This window comes from Lissotriton vulgaris, chromosome 5 (genome assembly GCF_964263255.1).
Source record: "Lissotriton vulgaris chromosome 5, aLisVul1.2, whole genome shotgun sequence".
Lineage (NCBI taxonomy): Eukaryota > Metazoa > Chordata > Amphibia > Caudata > Salamandridae > Lissotriton > Lissotriton vulgaris.
Window position 1 is genome coordinate 1,773,681,888 of NC_141693.1, and position 18,980 is coordinate 1,773,700,867.

Genomic DNA, 18,980 nt, shown 5'->3' on the forward strand with positions numbered 1-18,980 from the left:
TCAAAAGGGGTTGTTATTCTTATAAAAAAATCCCTGAAAGCTAAAATATTATCCTCCGAGATAGACCCTAAAGGGAGATGGGCCATGGCCAAGATAACTTTTTTCAACAATACCTTTATTTTAGCCGGGTATTATGGCCCTAACATAGACGACCCCACCCCATTACAATCTTTATACTCTCAATTAATCGCGGTAAATTTTCCTGTGATCCTAGGAGGTGATTTTAATATAATCTTAAACCCAAACACAGATCGGATACCAAAAGGGAAACAAAACACCTTGCCCAAAATGAGAGAATGGCTGACAATATACAAAAGAGATTTAAATCTCATTGATGTATGGGACCAAAGGGGCTCCAAACAGGATAGATTTACTTTTAATAATAAAAAATTGAGAACACAATCAAGAATTGACTATTTCTTAATAGATCAGGGACTGGTAGAGAATACTCATAAACTAACTTGCCTCCCCGCCCATCTCTCAGACCATTCGGCTGTTCAAATGATATTAAAAATAAATGATGTTAAATCTATATCAAGATGGACTTTAGACCGCTCGATCCTCCTGGATACTACAATAATTGATTTACTTATACAAGAGACAGATCAGTATTTTCACGATAATACTGGGAGTGCCTCACCCCAAATGATCTGGGATGCATATAAGGCAGTAATCAGGGGTAAGATTTGTAGCATGGCAACACATAAATCAAGAGAGGCAAAAAAAGAGATCCAGAAAATGGAAGAAAACATAAAAAATTTGGATAGACAGATCTTGTTAGATACTTCCTCACCGAGATGTCAAGAATTAATGAGGGAAAGGCTCAACCAGAAGGAAAAATTATCATCACTATTGGAAGGGAAAATTAGGGAGAGATGGGAATGTAGTAAACTTGCCAATTATGAGTATGGAGAGGGGTGTGGAAAGATGCTCGCATGGAAACTCAAATCAGACCAAGTTAGAAATAAAATAAATTACATTCACCCAACAGACAATTCTCAAAATGGGTTTGAAGAGAAAATAATAAAAGAAGAATTCTCGGCTTTCTTTACTAAACTCTACGCTGAGGATTGTAACCCAAAAATTGAAGAAATAACTAACTTCCTGCAAACACAAAATATACCAGTTCTAACCCCAGAGGAAAAAATAACTTTAAATGGTGAAATAAAATCAGAGGAAGTTGCCCAAGCGATTAAAGAGTTAAAGAGAGGAAAAGCAGCAGGGCCTGATGCCCTCCCCAATGAATTCTATTTAAAGTTAAAAGATACGCTAGTCCCCCATTTAACAAAACTAGTCAACCAGATCTTCATAAACAATGCGAGAATTCCGGAATCATGGAATGACGCCATCATCTCTATTATATTAAAACCAGGAAAAAATCCAAAGCAATGCGAATCTTACCGCCCAATATCTAACTTGAATTGTGATTACAAGATTTTTACTCAAATCCTGGCAAAAAGGTTAGGGAAAATAGCGGGGACCTTAATAAATTCTAACCAGAAAGGCTTCATGGCAGGAAGGCACTTACAAGACCTCACTCACGAGTTAATCGCAGCAATTGACATCTCTATAGCAGAAAAGATTCCTCTATCAATAATTACAATAGACGCTGCTAAAGCATTCGATAGAGTAAATTGGTCCTATCTAAATGAAGTACTAAAGAAATTCAATCTGGGGGAAAACATCGTAAAAGCAGTAGCCAATATTTATAACTCGCCCAGAGCTAAAATATTAATTAATGGTCACCTTACTAATAACATCCTGATAGGTAGAGGTACACGCCAGGGTTGCCCCCTCTCCCCTCTACTCTTTAATTTTTATATTGAGCCGATCGCAGAACACCTTAGGAACCTTCCTTTAATGTCCCCATTTTCTTACCAAGGGTGGCACAAGAAAGTCGCATTATATGCGGACGATCTTATGATCTTTACCGCAGACCTAAAAGAGGCTCTTAAAACAACAGAAGAGACCTTGTTGAATTTTGGTAGGATATCTGGTTACCAGATAAATCAAACAAAAACTGAAACCATAAGCTGGAATGAAAACTTCGTATCCCCCTTTAGTAAAGACAAAATAAGATACCTGGGTATTGATCTGGTAAAGGAGATTGATAAAATTACACAAATAAATCTACATAGGGTAGAGGTTGAAGTAAAAAAATTATTGAATGAATGAGCTCTGCCCTTAACATTCCTGGGGAAATCAAATATCATAAAAATGGCAATTCTACCAAAATTCACCTTTATTTTTAATGCTATCCCGCTTGAGTTCAATAGAGATAAGATAAAAAAGATCCAGGGAGACTTATCCAGCTTCATATGGTCATCTAAAAAACCAAGAATTGCATGGCGTAAATTAAGAAGATCAAAAGAGCAAGGAGGAATAGCAAGCCCAGACCTACTAGAATATTGCAGAGCCTTCCAATTTAAAAGTAGTAGGGTATTGTTGGGTCCATATGAAAATTACCCACTATTCTTATGTGTATTAACAAACAACACCAGCCACTTTCTATACAAATTCGGCCATCCTAAGTTCTTTAAAAAAATTAAACTAAAGGTCCTGAAATCTGCCGCAAGAGTATGGTACTGTATCAGATCTACGTTGGATATCCCCTTTTACAGTGAAAAGGCCCCGATCTGGGATTCTCATACTACACCAGACTGCCTCAAAGATAGTTTAGCAACATCGCTAAGATCAGCAGGAATAAAGGAATGGGGTCAACTCCTGTTTCAGAATAACTTGCTTGACTGGGATATATTATCTCAGAGCACAAACTTCACTCTTTCTAAATTTAAATACTACCAACTACAGAGTTGGAGTAAGTCTCTCAAAGAAACTAGAAAAGGTAATACTACCCTGGAGATGAAGATGCGGACGGCTAAATCATTTTTGAAAGAAACTTCCTACTGGTACTGGGCCTTAATCTTAATCTCGGCCGGGGAGGAAGATTTCCGAATCCCAGAAGACATCTGGGGAAAAGATCTGCCGACGCTGGATACAAGTAACATATGGCAAGTATCTATGAACATGTGCTGGTCAATTGTAACATCTGCTGCTCTTAAAAGAAACCATTTGCTCACTGTACACAGAGCCTACTGGACTCCGAAAAGATTATCCAAATTTAACGGGGTCACAGTGAAGAATTGCCCAAAGTGCGGTCTGCAGAGGGCTGACGATTTACATATGTTTTGGCGTTGTCCCAGCCTGGATGCATTTTGGAACGAAGTGGGTACTATCTTAGAAGGGGTATTTGGAAGACAACTCTCTGTAAGTATGGACTTAGTTATTTTTGGGATCTCAAGAACAATTGTGGGAAGGCCTCTTACTAAAGCCCAAGAGAATTTACTTTTCATTCTGATTCTCTTGGCAAGGAGGGAGATCTGTGTAAAATGGATAACTCCGGTTGCCCCTACTCATAATGAATGGTTGGCCTCAATTTTGAAAGTGTTTAATTTAGATAAAAATAAGAGGTATGCCTCAAAAAAATATAGATTCTGGGACCTGTGGGAAGAATACCATAAGCATTGAACTAAAGGGTGTGGTAAATATAATGTCTATTTGAAACTTGAAGGCATTACTCCTGGCTCTCCAAATCACCTCCTCTGTTTACGGTCCAATGATTACGCTATCGCAACAATGATGAGAAAGGCTTGTAAGAGTAGCAAAAATGGCTAGCTCAACCCACTATGAACAACCATGCCTCCTCCCTATAAGTATGTGGACGTAAGGGGTTTCCTTTCTCAAGGGTGTCACGAATATCGAGAAGGATCCCTGAAAACTCCTGACTTTTAAATGTTGCGTAATGAGGACTAAAAAAAAAAAAAAAAAAAAAACCATAGTCTTTACCTTAGAAATCTGGGGAAACAAATCCTCAAAGTCCTGTAACATATAGCGCTGAAGCGCTGGCCTACATGGGTACCACGGTACACCGTGTAGGATGTGTGATTGGAAGGATGTTGTCTTTATTTTGATCTGTATGGGTAGTGCTGATATGTTGTGTATGAGGTCCATTGAGGTTCAATTATCATGTATGGGGCACAGCGCTTAGCAGTCTGATGGATGAAGAAGTGTGAGAGATACACACGCAGTTTATGTTTTTAGTAAGCCATTAGCTTTGACCAGCTCTGCAGGTCCCTTCTTGGTATTTAGTTCATAGCTGGTTACTGCACTGGGATGCCCATTCTGAGATATTTTGTTTTAAGACTATGGTCCTGAGTGGCCATAGGTTAGGGAGAGAAGTGGTGGAGAAAACCTTTGGGATAGACTTTGCTAACATCATCCCTAATGTCATTGACAAGTGAGATGCCAAGACTTTGCCATAGTATGTAGCTAGTCGGGGCCTGCAGAGGTGGACTAAATTAGAGTTGTCTGTTGTCCAGCTGTATCTGGCAGATCTCTTCCATTATTCCATGCCTCTTCAGACTGTAATGAATGTTTTAATGCTGTGGACTAGTACACTACTGGGTGGCCATTAGCAGTATTGTCTCATGTGAGTGTAAGAGTGTTAAGCAGTAAACTGCATTATTGTACAGCTTGCATGAACTATAATTACCAGCCTGTCTACTGAGGGTTATGATGTTAGTGTCAGTGTATGTCATATATTGTATTATGGTTGCATTATTTTGCACTTGTGACCCCCGATGAGGCATTGTGCTTTACGCTGGGCAGCTCGCTGCTCAAGGTCCAAGATTAGTGTTTATGTAGTTATTGTTGGTTATTGGGATAGGTCTTGTTTTCTCCAAGAGCCATTCCACGCCTTTCTATGTGGTAGATTACATTACTAGAAAATTAGGTGTGATAATTAGTGGGGGGGAGTATGGGAATTTAATGGATTGGTTGGCAGCATTTTTAGTTGAACTGCAGAAGATTAGGTATTGTTAAGGTGCAGGGTATGACTTTTAAAAGAGAGGTTGCGATCTTTAAAATAAGGTGTGGGCAATATGTAGAGGTACAATAATGGAGATTAATGCAAAGTAGAAAGTAGGCTGGGTTTAGAGAAAGGAGGCCTGTAGAGGATGGAGAGGGAGAAGATGGTGATTTGAAGAAAAATGGAAGTCGACAATCAAAAGTTTTAAGTCATGGTTGGATTTTCATACAGTACTTTTAGAATACTGTAGAGGCTTTCTGAGATAGTATGCAAAAATGAAACAACATTATTTGCATGAGTTACAGTACCACTGTATGCCAGGAGAACGCCAGTGTTCACACACCTCCATCACCCACCAAGAAAATCCTGTTAAATAAATATGGTTTGACTTTAACATAAAACCGACCGACGGAAACCACAAAACATGAATGTTGTACTTTAAATGTTTGTGCTTGAGATGCTCTTCCACTTTCCATCTGGTGACTGCTTTAGTCATTTTGTGTAAATGTAATGCTTCGCAGGGCAGGTAGCACTTGGTTGTCTCCATACAGAAGCACTCAAAACATGGGCACAATGAAGTGTTAGATACAGCATCTGGCTGTTATTTGGCCTTCAAGTCGCAGTAATCAGACACAAAAGGAAAGCCCCTTCTAGTAACGTCCTCATCTGAGAAATAGAAACAGCAGCCCGCCCTTCACACTTTCTATCTCCCAAACCTGCAGTGTTCAGGAAGAACAAGTAATCAGCAGCCCCTCACCAATGACACCCTCTTTGAAATTCAAAGGGGAGCCCTCACCCCATTCCTTCCCAACCAAAAGTCTGGTAAGTGTAGTGATGACAACCGGACACGGGATCAAACAGGAAAGGTTTATTTCCATAAAATCAAGATGACCCTCAAAGCAGCAAGCAAGCGTGTCACCTTACGCCAGCCTAACACCAACTGTCACCGATAGAACCAGGCAACGTGAACATTCTAATTGACGTAATGCATGGACCGGAGACAGCCGAGTCCAAAAAGGATAAGTCACATCACAACACACCCCCCTCCCTTCACCTGTAAGAAATGCAGAACACAGCCTGGAGTGAAAGTGAAGGTTGGAAAGGGGATGAGGAGAATGCATAAGACAAATTACAAAGTAAATCATATAAGTACATAGTCAGCCAAATAACGAGGTGGTCTCCGGTCACGGCCGGGACGTGCGGACTCATCCCAGGAAGGGAGAGAAGAGGAACTGGGAAGGTTTTCTTGGGCTCCACCTGAGGGGAGTCCAGAACGAGCGTCACCACCCACCACACTGTCATCAACACTGTTTTCAACATCACTCAACAGCCAGAAGTCACTGGAAATGTTCTTAGCATCAATAATGTCTCTACTGTCTGTTTTATTCCACCTTTTGGAAACAATGCAACCTTGCGTTTGTTCCACTTGTTACCATTGTTGAGCACAACATAATCTGTAATGCCTTGCTTTACCCTAAATGGACCCCAAAATTTGGACAGAACTCTGGCAGTCCTTCCGTGCCTGATTTTAACTAAGTCTCCAGCACAGATCATGGATGTTTTAGAGCTGGATACAGCCTCCTTAACATTAATAGTAGTGGGGGCAACAAGTCATGCAGGTATTATTTTAGTGCCTGACTTCTTACCACGCATTTTCTCAAATGGAGAAGACTCAGTTACTCTATGCACAGTAGGTCTATGTGCCCACACCATGTCATCCACCATCTCTCTCACATTCTTACCATCTGGATGGCCATGGAAATTGTATCCTTGACCAGACGGTTGGCCCTTCCAGCCTTGCCATTAGCTTGGGGGTTGTACAAAGCCGTACGATGGTGTGTGATTCCACACTTGTCCAGGAAATCTCTCATTTCTTTTGAGACAAGTTGGGTCCCATTATCAGTGTTCAAGCACACAGGAGCTTAGAGGGTACAGCTAGTCATAGGTCGCCCTCCACTCATAATACAACAAACAAATACAAGACCTAGACTTTCTGGGCACTTCTGGACATATCCTTCTGTTATGAGCATACCAAATGTTTGCACTAATGTTGCATGAAGCCCTTCCCCTGTCATTAACTTGTTGGGATAGTGGGTATAGCTCTGGAAGAATTTGCCAAAATCTTTATATGGCAATGAAACATGTCGGCAAGTATAGTAGTGGTGGTTGGATAGGTAGTGACCCCACCTACTATTTTTAGATCTCACACCCAACACAAGAGAGTGAATAAAGTTATTTATTTGTGTTGATGTGTGATGTGTTTTTACATGTTGTAAATCACAGTTTGAGTTTTTCCTCTCTCTTCACTGCATATTTCTTGACACAAATTCTTTGTGTTCTGGACACTTCACTTTATTTTTTCCGAGCTTGAAAGCGCCAATGATGACAACAGGGCAATCCTGGTGAGTACCTGCCAGGTTCCCGTTGGTGGTGCGCCCGTGAGGTGTTTTCTCGCTCTCACTCACTTTTTTTGTCATTTATGTAGTATTGGTTGACACTAAAGTTTGTAAGTGTATGTCGTCTCACAACTGCATTGCTTTTCTTGGGACGGGCGATTGTTAAATAAGGCACCTTCCAGAGCTATACCCACTATCCAAACAAGTTAATGACAGGGGAAGGGCTTCTTGCAACATTAGGGTAAAAATTTGGTATGCTCATAACAGAAGGATATGTCCAGAAGTGCCCAAAAAGTCTAGGTCTTGTATTTGTTTGTTGTCCCATTATCAGTGACCAGGACATGAGGAAGACCCTCCTCTCTGAATACAGCGTTAAGTTGCTCAATGGTGCTACGAGTAGTGACTTCAGGCATAAAATGCACAACGAGCCACCTGGAGTGGACATCTACCATGACCAACGCATTTTTGAGTTGCTCCCCAACTCCATGCATGGGTCTAATGAAGTCTAAGGAGACCGTACTCCAGGATAATCCTGGGTCCTCAATGTGCCCAATGGCAGACTTAGAACAAGTCTTGAGTCTTTTCTAACTCTGCAAGCACACCTCACAACCAACCACCCATGCGTTAATCTCCTCGTCCATACTAGGCCACCAGAAGTTTTCTCTCACACATTTCTTTGTTAAGGTTTGGCCAAGATGACCATCATGTGCAAGTGTGATTATCTTATGTCTCAACCCACTAGGGGGTACAAATGTATCACCTCTTATTAACACCTTGGCCTCGCTCATTCTCAACTCATCCAAAATATTTACATATGGTCTGACAGTAGGCACAAGAGTGCTTTCTCTTCTTCCGCCCGCGATCAACATATGTTCTACCACTCTAAATGTAGAATCGCGCTCCATGTTCGTCCTCCATTCCTCTTTCAAAAATGCACCTCCCCCACATTCAGCCACATCGCCTAAAGAGGCAACAGCACCCTCTTGCTACCATACAGAGTTTCCACTCAATACATCCTTATTTTTTAATGACAACCGTGACAAACAGTCCGCCTGTGCGTTTCTCCAACCCGGAATGTGTGTGACCTGGTACCTGTATTACTGAAGCCGAGACGCGAGTCAGGCTAATCTTGCTGACCCCTTGTCAGCACCACCTGGGCTCAATACTTTTACCAATGGCTTGTGATCCGTACGGATAGAGAAATCAAGACCCCACAAGAAGGTCCTGAAGTGTTCTACAGACCACGCTGCAGCCAATGCCTCCCGCTCTTTGACTGAGTAGATGCACTCGCACTCAGTCAAAGTACGTGAGGCAAACGCCACAGTTGAATCACACCCCTTATGAATTTGGGACAGGACAGCCTAAGACCACATGCCCTTGCATCAACAGTAAGAAAGGTGCTAAGATGTGTGTCAAAAGGTGCAAGTACTCCCGCTTCACATATGTTCCTTTTAATTTGCTCGAAAGCTTTCTGTTGTGCCTCTCCCCATGAAAATGAACATCCCTTCTTCAGCAGTAGTCTCAAGGCTTCGATTTTGGTCGCAAATGAACTGACAAACTTAGCGTAATACTCGATTAAGCCCACAAAAGACCTAAGTTTATCTTTGTCGTTGGGAACGGGCGCATTGCGTATGGCTTCTATGAGGTCAACTTTGGGATGAACACCCTGACCCGAGATGGTATGCCCCAGGTATTCGATTTCTTCCACTAAAAATTTGCATTTTTCTCTCCTCATCCCTCAGTCTACCCAAAACTTCCCTTAAGCTCTTGTTGTGCTCTGGAACTGAGTCCCCAAACACTAGGATGTCATCCTGAAAAACTTTTACTCTTTCAACATCCCTCAACGCCTCTGACATGAGGATAGCCCAAACGGCATTCTCCTGAACCTAAAGGTTCCCTCCATGGTGATAAACGATGTGAGTTCTTTGGACTCCTCGTGCAACCTGATCTGGTGGTAAGCACTTTTCAAATCAAGTTTTAAAAAGTACTTACCACCCCCAAGCAATAACAACATTTCATTAATGTTAGGGAGGGGAAATGTGTCAGTTACGATATGCTGGTTCAGACTGTGCAAGTCCACACGAAATCTCAACTTCCCATCACTTTTTTTGCTGATAACTACGGGAGAGACCCATTCTGGGGCCTCGATCGGTTCTATGACTCCCTCTTCCAACATTTCCTGTAACATTTTTTTCACCTCGTCTCTCACCACAGCAGGTACCCTCCTCATCTTATGTTTCACGGGGACCGTGCCGTTCCTCAAAATAATTTTGTGGGTGTACCCCTTCAATTCTCCCAGTCCCCCTGCGAAGACTCCCTCCATTTCTCTCAGTACTTCCTCAGTGGACGCATACGACAAACTGAGAACTTGCCCCTCAGCATGCGGATCTATTATGATATGTAGATCAAACTGATGACCCCACCCCAAAATGGGTGGTCCATCCTCTGCAACGTAGATCTTCCGCATAGTTTTTCTTGTCTTGAAAGTGATGGAAGCAGTGAAGAAGCCTAAGACATTGATTGTCTCTCCTTGGTATCCTCTTGGATCAATGTCCTTTGGTAAAAGATGGACTTGCGGCCACACTTCTTCCCACATCCACTTCGGCACAATTGTCCACAAAGATCCACAATCCACCATCAGTTCCACCTGCTTGCCTTGGATGCCAAATGTTGCTTTTGGACGTTGCCTTTTCCCATCAATTGCGTTGCCTGGAAGGACCATCAGGACGCGTTCTTCACTATCTCCATCGAAACTCGATTCTTCCGCAACTGAAACCCTTGACGGATCCTGTGTCTTACACATTCTTGCGTAGTGACCTCTGCGTCCACACTTTCTGCAATCTTGTTAGCTAGCGAAACACCATTTTGAATCGCTGTTATGTACAAAACTCCCACATCTTGCAGATCCCCTTTGCTTGTGCCTTTCTGCACTTTCAAACTGGACTTTTCACTCGTAGACTTCACAGGGTAATCCTTCTTTCCCACAACTGCCACCTCCTCTGCAACCTCCTCTTTCTTTTTCACGACCTTCATGCATCGCTCAGACTCCTCTGCAACCTTTGCGATGGAAATTTGCGTCTTTCAGTGTTGGGTTCCTAGCTGCCCATAAGCGCTCTTGTGTCTTTTTTACTGTGGCATTGAACAATGAATTGATCATGAATAAGTTCATCTGCCATTTGGCCACAATTGCATTTGATCGACAACTCGTGCAGAACTGAAATGAAATCTTTCACAGATTCCTCTGGTTTTTGTGGCCTAGTGTACAACTCGTATTGTGAGAGGACAGCATTTTCTTCTTTAGCAAACCTTTTCTCCAACCTTAACTTGGCTTCCTGGTATTCATCCTCAAAAGCCTGATTTCCACTTCCGAGCATCTGTGGCAAATACTTGAAAATGCGATGTGCTTCCTTTCCTATAGTGCCCAAAAGAAGTGCTTTTTTCCTCCCTGCAGAAAATTCCAGACCATCTAAGGCTACGATGTAATTTTCAAACAAGTCAATCCACTCCTCCCATGGCATAGAAGTTTGACTAGGTTGTGCCAGAAAGGAAGGTGGAATTACAATTGAGGATACAGCCATTATAAATAACTTTATTGCAGAATTCCACAATGGATAACCAAAAAGCTCTTTAGATGGTGTTTTTCTCTGTATATGCAATACACCCAGCAACCAGCAGAGGGCTTACTTTGCCTCGAGATGATAAGCTCCCTTGTACACTGACGGTTCATTGTCCTCATAAACCGCTCCACCTCTCCATTGGCCTGAGGCCATTGCGGCGTGATCTTCCGGTGTCGTATGCCTCGCCTGGTTAGGTATGTCTGGAACTCTGTGCCCTGAAACGGTGGTCCTTTGTCCGACCGTACTTCATCGGGGAATCCCAGCATGGCAAATGCCAGATCCAGAGCTGGCTTGACGTGACTAAACGCGGTGGTTGGAATTACCTCTACCACTGGGAATCGTGAGCACGAGTCAATCAGTACCATGGCTTGCCGACCATCTGGGAACGACCCAAAGTCAATACTTATCTTTGACCAAGGCGTGTCGCACAGCTCTTCCGTGATGACAGGATGTGGGACGGGCTCCTGACTTGTTATCACACATGAGTGGCGATTGCGGATCTCCTCTTCCACTGCTCCGTCCATGCCGGGGAACTATACTCTGCCCCGTAGTCATGCCTTTGTCTTTGCGATGCCCTGGTGCCCTTGATGGGCAAGGCGCACTACCTCCTTCTGCAGGCTCGAGGGAATGACTATGGTGGCTCCTCGTAATACCACTCCCTGAGGTCCTGTGCTCAACTCACTCTGTGCGCGCCACATTTGTTGGCGAAAAGTCTGTTCTTCGACCGTGAGGGCACTCGCCCCGTACAAGAAGTGTTTCCAACTTCGGTCCTCCAGGGTGCGCTTCACCCTCCTCAGACATTCATCCTGGTCAGTGGCCGCCCCAATTTCTTCCAACGTGAGGGCTTTGGAACATGCTTCCTGTGACAGGACCCGCACTAATTCGTCCACCTCTTCAAGTTCTTCGTGCACTAGTGTAACGGAGTCGTGGCGCGGGTGGCGCGAGAGGAAGTCCGCGGGGTTTCCGCTCCGGGCCAAAAACGACCTTGAACCTGTACGTTTGAAGCTGGACCGCCCACCGTTCAATCCTGGGCGGTGCAAGCCTGGCCGACCCTGCAAATAGCGGAACTAACGGTTTGTGTTAAGTTACAACCGTGAACTCATGTCCGAATAGGTACAGATGAAAATAATAGCACGCCCACTTAATAGCGAGCGCCTTCCGTTCAATCTGTGCGTAACGCATCTCGTGGCCGTCAATGCCCGGCTCGCGTAAGCTGTGGGCACCCACGTGTGATCCTCCGTCTTCTGCAACAAAACAGCTCCCAGCCCCACCGGGATGGCATCCACGACAACCTCCGTTTGGCGATGTGGCCTGAAGTACGCCATGACCTTGTCATCAATCAGGGCCTCCTTCACCACTTGAAACGCATTATCCTCCTTCACCGACCATGTCCACGGTTGTCTGCCTTGGTGAGTACCCGCAGCGGTTCCGACAGGGATGGCAAATTGGGGATGAACCGGCCACAGTAAGTGGCCATCCCCAGGAAACTGCGGACCTCCGTCGCGGACGTCGGCTTGGGCGCCGACCGGATGGCTTCTGCTTTCTTAGGGTCCACTCTGAGCCCATCCCGAGAGAAGATGTATCCAAAGAATTCGACCGATTCATTGTAGAATGAACACTTTTCCCTGTGTAGTGTTAGTCCATGGTCCGCCAGACGTTGGAGCGCGGCCCTCAGGTGCCCATGGTGTTCTTCTAAAGTCTTGGAGAAGACCAGAATATCATCACTTAGATTGCTGACTCCAGGTAGTCCCGATAGTGTCTCCCTGATTGCATTCTGGAAGACTTTGGCGGCCGAAGACACCCCAAAGCTCAGGCGCTTGAACCTGCGGAGACCGACATGGGTCGAGAATGTCGTGATATTACGACTGTCCGGATGGAGCTCCAGCTGGTGGTAACCTGCGTTTAAATCCACCATGGAAAACCATTTGGCCCCATTTAAATCAGCTACTATGTCGTCCATCGTTGGCGTAATTGGCGTTCTCTTTTAATAGCCTTATTTGGGAGACGCATGTCAACACATAGCCTTATTGCGCCCGGTTGCTTTGGTTTGGGCGCAACCACGAGGGGTGACACCCATGGAGTGGGCCCTGACACTTTCTCGATCACCCCCAGCATTTCGAGTTTGATGAGTTCCTCCTCCACCTGCGGCCGCAGGTGGAACGGCACCCTCCGGTGCCGCAGTGCAGTTGCCCTCACGGGGCTGTCAATGTGTAACTTGAACACTTTCCCTTTTAGGCAGCCCACGTCTTGGAACAATGACGGAAAGTCTCTCAGCAGGGCATCGGCATGACGCTCGTGCACTTGGTTGGCGAAGAACACGAGTTGGAGGTCCTCCGCTGTGTGGCAGCTGAGCAGCGTGCCTCGTCTGCCCCCCCCCCGTGACATGGAACTTGGTTTTCACCTTCTGGTCGTTGCATGATACTGTTACGTCGATCACCCCGCGTAGGGGCAACGGTTCATCACTATCATAAGTGTAGATTCTGGCTTTCGAAGGCAAGAGTGGTGGACGAGGATGAAGCTGTTCATATTGTATGCTGTCCATCACGTTAACCGACGCCCCTGTGTTGATCAGCGCATTCACCGGGGAGCCTTCAATGTCGACTTCGGACATTGGTGGCGGCCTTTTCCTGGATCCATCGCGACCGACGAAGGAGACAAAAAAAACATCGTCATCATCCTCCCCCTCATCCAGCCGGAATGCTGTTTGATGTGCGTCACCGCATGGTCCGGGGTCTTCAAGAGAGATCTGGCGCACCCCTTGGGTGACATTCTTTCCACTAGGCCCAGCGCGGCGGCTGCCGCGGCACACCTTCGCGAAATGGTTCAGTATCCCACAGTTAGAGCACGTCTTTCCTCGTGCAAAACACCGTCCGTTCGGGGGATGTTCCATCCCGCAGTTCCCACACGAGGACCTGGCGCGGAGGGTGGGGGCCACCTCCGCACCACATCCACATGTTCCTCTTTAATCGACACGTGCTTCGCCGGTGTCGCAGGTCCGTCTAGGGCGGCCTGCATCGCTTCTGCTCTTGCGTGTCAGAGTTCATGCGACCTGACCAGCACAAGGATCTCATCCAGGCTGATGCGTGGTTGTCGCAAGATTAGACGGCGTAGTTGAACGGATCTGCACCCCTGTATCAATTGCGCTCTGATCTCCAGTGTCCTATCTGGCAATTCGCAAGACGTTGCTAGCTTGCGTAACCTTGCATAGAAGACGTTGATTGCCTCCCCTTCCGCTTGTCGTGCTTGGCGCAGCTTGAACCATTCAAAGTCAGGGTTTGCACAGGGGTCAAAATGGTGGTTGAGAGCCGTGATCGCCGCTGTGTAGTCGTCGCTGTCCCCTCTATCTGGCAAAGTCTCGAACAGTTCACACAGTTCATCGCCCCCGTAGCATAACAGGAGCGAGCGTTTGACTCTATTGTCGGTTGCCCTTACGCCCACGAAGTAGTGCTCTAGGCGTCCAAGCCATAGGCGCCATCGCGCGGCAGATGTGGTTGGTTCAGTCAGTTCGCTAAATGGTGGAATCGGGGCAGCCATGGCATGGCCTGGCGCGGCGGGAGCAGCGTTCTGCGCAGGGACTTGGGGTGGTGGACCTCCTTGCGCCGGTCCTGCTTTCAGTGGCAGTACTGGAGGTGGAGTAGGGACTCTCGGTGCCGGTCCTTTGGCCGCTGCCCCTCCGTCCACCTGCACGTTCATCTTTGGAGCGTGAGCCGTCCACTGATGGCGTGGTAGCACCGGTGACCTTCTGGGACTAGCTGTGTTAGCACGATGATGGCTCTGTGCCCTCCGGCAGGGCAGCTGCTGTACAGTGGAGTGTTCCACTCACTGCTGACGATTCTGGGCCCGTGGTGGCCACTGTACTGGGGTGCTGAGTGTGTCTCGCCTTGAAAACGGCCAAAATGTAGCCCCGCGGGATGCGTGAGCTTCGATATGGCAGCCTTCCCGCTTCCGCGAGATGCGTGAGCCTTTGTAGGGGGAGCGGCGAGGGCCGATTCTTTCCCTCCGATTTTCCCTGTGCGTGTCCCCTCCCAGGCGCTCCAATGCCTGATGTCAACAGTGGCAGAAAGGAGGCGCTGGGCACAAATACTGGGCCACCGTAGCGTGGGCCTCACAGCAGGCGCGGTTCTCCCACCAACAGGACGGCTCACCTTGCGCGCCGCGACAGGCGCGAGATTCCCGCCACCCCTGGCAGGGCCGGAATAAGCAGCACAGCGGGGTGGCACCCGCGCGGGATGACGGCGCCGGCCGCAGGCTCCAGCGCAGGTAGCGCGAGCGAGGCTCCGGCGGCACCGCGGGACACAGCAGGAGTGTCCGCGGGGCGAGGCGTGGGCAAGGGACCCGCCTCGTCGCCGATGTGGTGTGTTGAGGGGCAAGGACAACCTACGCCTCGTAGTGGGGCCTAACGGACACTCCGTATATAGAACACACACAGAGACTGACTGCTGCGTAAGGGCCAAAAGACCACGTGCCGTCTTGCGCCCGTTTATTTATACCCGAGGGCTACCCCGCCCCCGGGCTGCCGCTGCATGCGTGCGTGAATGGACGGGCCGAGTGGCTCCGCCAGTACAACTGGAACGAAGGAAGTCAGCTGTTTACATAGGCATACTCGAATAGCTAAGCTTGAGGCGCTCACACCCCTTTGACAGCGTTAAACTGCTTCTGTCAGCGTTCATCCACTTTCCTCACTACACCGCTTTTCCTTCGAAAATTTAATTTCTTCTTCAAGCACTTAAATTCCGCTGTCACTCCCAAGCTTTCAAAGCATATAATGCTTATTAAACGCTCCTCTACCTCTTCCGCTCTGTATGAAATCACGCCATTCCGACAGTTCTCATGCTAAGACACGCACACATGCGTTACTCCCTCCTTTGTAAGGTGATGACAGGCGATTTCTTCACAAACTACGCTCGAAGCCTCACTTAAGTCAGTAGCGTAATTTCGTTCACCCTGCCACTCTCTGTCTGACCTGCAGATGACACTTCTAGTGACAATCTTCATGGGCAGAGCCACGCAGCACCACAGTAGACGTCAATGTTGACAGGGAAACTCAGGCGGCAGACCACGTCTACTTCACACGCCTCTTGCGCAAGGGAGTCACTACAAAGGCTGGCGCTCGTCGCCACGAAAATGTAGTGATGACACTGGACAAGCGATCAAACAGGAAAGGTTTATTTCAATCAAGACGACCCTCAAAGCAGCAAGAAAGCGTGTCACCTCACGCCAGCCTAACACAATCTGTCACCGATAGAACCCTGCAACGTGAACATTCTAATTGACGTAATGCATGGACCGGACACAGCCGAGTCCAAAAAGGATGAGTCGCATCAGTGCTTTAAATGGGCCGGTACTCACGGCACTTTTTCATTTTCACCCCTTGAGTACCGGCACTTTTTTCTAAAACAAAGAGAGTACCGGTACTCATGGGACCTGACTTCTACATAGGCAGCGCTCCTTTCGCCCCTCAACCTTTAACGAGCACTGCAGGGAATTAATCAGGGGAGCACTTGTCACCCAGCATGAGCTGCTTTGGAATTCATCAGAGCGGGGGGTGGGGGGTGTCTGCAGAGAGGTTATCTTATCCTTAGATCTTTCACAGTGGGGCTGAGAGGGGGCTTTACAATCAAATGGGTGGCGGTGGGACGCACTGTTCTGGATAGAATATTCCGTGGACAGGACAGTACAAAAGAGCCTTTGCTAATGCTTTCATTATCGCCACACATATTAATTGCCTACCACGCATGTGAATTGCCTACTTGCCTGCTGCTACTTTCTGTGTTTTTCTGTTGTTGAAAATGTTAGTTATCACTGACCAGCAGCATTTAATTTAAAAGTGGATTTATTCTCCAACTGACCAACATATTAAAGCACCGCACACCAAGCTCACTACCTGGTGCTCACGTTAAAAGCTGCAACTGTCCCTTTCTATGTGGACAATGAAATTGACGCTCTTCACAACCTCATGAATGGCGTGGGTGGGGTGAGAGCACTGATGGAAGAGCAGCATAGAAGAGTCTTAAATAGGCATTCATCCCGAGTTTGTTGTCAGCAGCAGCCATTTCAAGAAGCAGGCAATTTCAAAGATTCCCGAATAAGTTGCATAATTTTTCCAGTGTTGTCCTTGCAGTGATAAACTAAAAAAATCTAATTAATTCTGTTGTGTCTTTGGTTACTAAATGGAGAGAGTTGCACTCAAAATCGATATAGTGTGGGTTTAAAGCATATTTGAGGAGTGCAGACTGCAAAATGAAGGCTATTTGGAGCACTGTGTTCACGTGGGCATGTTTTCTGCAGAGTGTGTCTTTTCAACAAACTATTTGACTCGAGGAGATAGCTTAGGAAGGGTGCATAAATGGCTCTTCTGCGCGTCAATATGAAGCCAAACCCTCAAATGCTTGAACAATATCCCCTCTTTTATCTGTCCCTCACAAAGCTCCTGTCCTGCGTACAGTGACATTTTTAAAAAAAAGTGTGTATTCCCTTTTCGGAGGTAAAATGTGAAAGACGAGCTCGAGGGAATGACTATGGTGGCTCCTCGTAATACCACTCCCTGAGGTCCTGTGCTCAACTCACTCTGTGCGCGCCACATTTGTTGGCGAAAAGTCTGTTCTTCGACCGTGAGGGCACTCGCCCCGTACAAGAAGTGTTTCCAACTTCGGTCCTCCAGGGTGCGCTTCACCCTCCTCAGACATTCATCCTGGTCAGTGGCCGCCCCAATTTCTTCCAACGTGAGGGCTTTGGAACATGCTTCCTGTGACAGGACCCGCACTAATTCGTCCACCTCTTCAAGTTCTTCGTGCACTAGTGTAACGGAGTCGTGGCGCGGGTGGCGCGAGAGGAAGTCCGCGGGGTTTCCGCTCCGGGCCAAAAACGACCTTGAACCTGTACGTTTGAAGCTGGACCGCCCACCGTTCAATCCTGGGCGGTGCAAGCCTGGCCGACCCTGCAAATAGCGGAATTAACGGTTTGTGTTAAGTTACAACCGTGAACTCATGTCCGAATAGGTACAGATGAAAATAATAGCACGCCCACTTAATAGCGAGCGCCTTCCGTTCAATCTGTGCGTAACGCATCTCGGTGGCCGTCAATGCCCGGCTCGCGTAAGCTGTGGGCACCCACGTGTGATCCTCCGTCTTCTGCAACAAAACAGCTCCCAGCCCCACCGGGATGGCATCCACGACAACCTCCGTTTGGCGATGTGGCCTGAAGTACGCCATGACCTTGTCATCAATCAGGGCCTCCTTCACCACTCGAAACGCATTATCCTCCTTCACCGACCATGTCCACGGTTGTCTGCCTTGGTGAGTACCCGCAGCGGTTCCGACAGGGATGGCAAATTGGGGATGAACCGGCCACAGTAAGTGGCCATCCCCAGGAAACTGCGGACCTCCGTCGCGGACGTCGGCTTGGGCGCCGACCGGATGGCTTCTGCTTTCTTAGGGTCCACTCTGAGCCCATCCCGAGAGAAGATGTATCCAAAGAATTCGACCGATTCATTGTAGAATGAACACTTTTCCCTGTGTAGTGTTAGTCCATGGTCCGCCAGACGTTGGAGCGCGGCCCTCAGGTGCCCATGGTGTTCTTCTAAAGTCTTGGAGAAGACCAGAATATCATCACTTAGATTGCTGACTCCAGGTAGTCCCGATAGTGTCTCCCTGATTGCATTCTGGAAGACTTTGGCGGCCGAAGACACCCCAAAGCTCAGGCGCTTGAACCTGCGGAGACCGACATGGGTCGAGAATGTCGTGATATTACGACTGTCCGGATGGAGCTCCAGCTGGTGGTAACCTGCGTTTAAATCCACCATGGAAAACCATTTGGCCCCATTTAAATCAGCTACTATGTCGTCCATCGTTGGCGTAATTGGCGTTCTCTTTTAATAGCCTTATTTGGGAGACGCATGTCAACACATAGCCTTATTGCGCCCGGTTGCTTTGGTTTGGGCGCAACCACGAGGGGTGACACCCATGGAGTGGGCCCTGACACTTTCTCGATCACCCCCAGCATTTCGAGTTTGATGAGTTCCTCCTCCACCTGCGGCCGCAGGTGGAACGGCACCCTCCGGTGCCGCAGTGCAGTTGCCCTCACGGGGCTGTCAATGTGTAA